Consider the following 2898-nt stretch of genomic DNA (forward strand, 5'->3'; position numbering starts at 1 on the left):
CTAAAGGCTTTTAGAAGAAGCCATATGGAAACCTACCACTACAGAATCTTCTTTTTTAAAAAATATTTTATTATTATTTTTATTTTATGTGTATGCATCAGATCCCCTGGAACTGGACCTATGTACAGTTGTTATCTGCCATGTGGGTGCTGGGAATCAAACCTGGGTCCTCTGCAAAAGCAGCTAGTGCTCTTAACTGCTGAGTCATCTTTCTGGCCCCTAGAAGCTTCTTAAAATATATACATATACATTATAAAAAGAGAAAGAAAGCAGTTTATAGTTCTATACGTTTGCCTACAAATTTTATGATTTCATTTCTCTTTCCTGCTGAGTAGAACTGTGGCAATGCACTACATTTTTATTATCCATTCATCATTTGAGTGACATTTAAGTTGTTTTCATTTCTTAGCTACTATGAAAAGGGCAGCAGCAAACATGGCTGTGCAAGTATTTTTGTAGGAGGTCCTTTGGGTTTATGTTAAGGAATGAGATAACCAGATCATATGGTACATTTCTTTTTAGTTTCCCTGCATTACTGGAATAAAGCCTACTTGATCATGGTGGATGATCTTTTTGACGTGTGACACTATGCAGTTTGCAAGTATTTTATTGAGAATTTTTGTATCTAAGTTCATTAGGAATATACACCTGGAGGTTTCTTTTTATTTTGTGTCTTTACTTGGTTTTGTACTAGAATAATATTTGTTTTATGGGGGAGTTTGGAAGTTCTCCATCTTTTTCTATCTTTTTGACTAATTCAAGCAGCATTAGTTATAGTTCTTCTTTGCAGGTCTGGTAAAATTCTGCTGTGAATCCATCTGGACCTGGGTTGCATTTTCTTTTTGTTTGTATTGTTATTTATTTTTTTCGTTGCTATTTCAATATCCATATTTTTTATGGTTCTGCTTTTGTTGTTGATCTTTTCTTGGTTTGCCTTCAGTGGTTTAGTTTAATCTAGACATTCAACCATTTCTTTTAGGTTTTTCTAATTTAATGAAGCACAGGTTTTAAAGGAATTCCTTTATAATGTTCTGGATTACTTTGTTGTCTGTTGTAATGTTTTCCTTTACATCTCTGATTTTGTCTATTTTTTTTTGTTGATCTGGGTTTGCCCTTTCTTTTTTGGCTAGCTGGGCAAAGGGACTGTCTATCTGGTTTATCTTTTCAAACAACAAATTCATAAATCATTGATGTTTTGTATTTTTTTTTGTTTCTATGTCACTGATTACTGCTCTGATAATTATTATTTCTTCACATGTTCTGGATTTGGTTTGTTTGGGGTTTTTTTAGATTCTTGAGCTGTGTTATTATGTCATTTATTTGTGCTCTTTCTCATTTTTAAAATTTAGGTGGTTAGACCTATGCTCTTCCCTCTTAGGAGTGCTTTCAATGTGTTCCAGAAGTTTTGTTGTGATGTTTTCATTTTCCTTTATCTCCATGAAGATTTTGTTTCTTTATTTCTTCTTTCACACATTCATCAATTAGTGGTGTGCTATTTAATTCCCATGAGTTCATGTAGTTACTAGAGATTCTTTTGCTATTGATTTTAAGCTTTATTGCATAGCATTCAGAGAGGACACAAGGAATTGTTTCAATTATTTTATTTATGAAGGTTTCTTTTGTGCCCCAGTATGTGGTCTATTTTAGAGAAATTTCTATGAGCTGCTGAAAAGACTCTGTATTCTTTGATACTTGGGTGGAATACTCCAGTCATCTGTTAGGTCCATTTGATGTGTCATATCATTTAATTCAGATGTTTCTCTTTTTATTCGTTGTCAAGATGACTTGTCTGTTAGAGAAAGTGAGGTGTTGAAATAAACTACTCTTATTGAGTTGTGGTTAATCTATACCTTGAGGTCCACTGTATTCGTTTTATGAAATTTGGTACACCAGACTTTGGTGCCTATATGTTTATGATTGTAATGTCTTCTTGGTTGACTGTTCTATTGATCAGAATGAAGTAACCTTCTTTATTTCTTCTGATTAAGTTTAGTTTGAAATCTATTTTGTTAGATATTAAGATAGCAATGCCTGCTTGTTTCTTGGTCCCATTTGCTTAGAATATTTTTTCCATCCTTTCACTCTAAGGTAGTGCCTGTCCTTGAAGGGAGGATGACTTTCTTGTAGACAATAAAAAGATATATTTTTTCTTAGTCCATTTAACTAGCCTGTGACTTGTGATTAGGGAGTTGAGGCCATTGATATTTAAAGTTATTATTGAGTAACATGTATTGGTTAATGGCATTTTATTTTCTGTTTTTGTTCTTAGTCATATTTGTGTTTCTATGTTTATAGTTTCATTTGTTTTCTTTCTGTAGCTGCTTGCGTATGGAAATTTTGTTCTTCAGTTTGTTGTATTGCTTCCAGTGTTCCAATGCTGGTTTGGTGGACATGAATTCTTTCAGACAATTTATAATCATGGAAGGTTTTTCTTTCCCCTTAGTCTATGGTAGATAGTTTTGTTAAGGAAAATATTTTGGATTGGCGTCTGTAGCCATTTTGAATTTGGAATACACTACTCTGGGGTCTTCTGGCTTTTAAAGTTTGCATTAAAAGTCAGCTGCTTGAGACACTTGTACATCCATGTTTGTTGCTGCTCTTTTCACAATAGCTAAGAGATGGAAGCAACCTAGGTGTCCCTCAAATGATGAGTGGATAATGAAAATGTGGTTCATATATACGATGGAGTTTTACTCAGCAGTAAAGAAAGATGAAATCATGAAATTTGCAGGTAAATAGATTTAGAAACTGTTATACTGAGAGAAGTAACACAGACTCAGAAAAGCAAAAGACGTATGTTCTCCCTAATTTGTGGATCATACACCAAATCTTTACAATAGATGGGGTTCTATTCAGCAGTAAAGAAAGATGAAATAATGAAATTTGCAGGTAAATAGA

This window comes from Nannospalax galili, unplaced genomic scaffold (assembly GCF_000622305.1).
Source record: "Nannospalax galili isolate Female #2095 unplaced genomic scaffold, S.galili_v1.0 scaffold641, whole genome shotgun sequence".
Taxonomy (NCBI): domain Eukaryota; kingdom Metazoa; phylum Chordata; class Mammalia; order Rodentia; family Spalacidae; genus Nannospalax; species Nannospalax galili.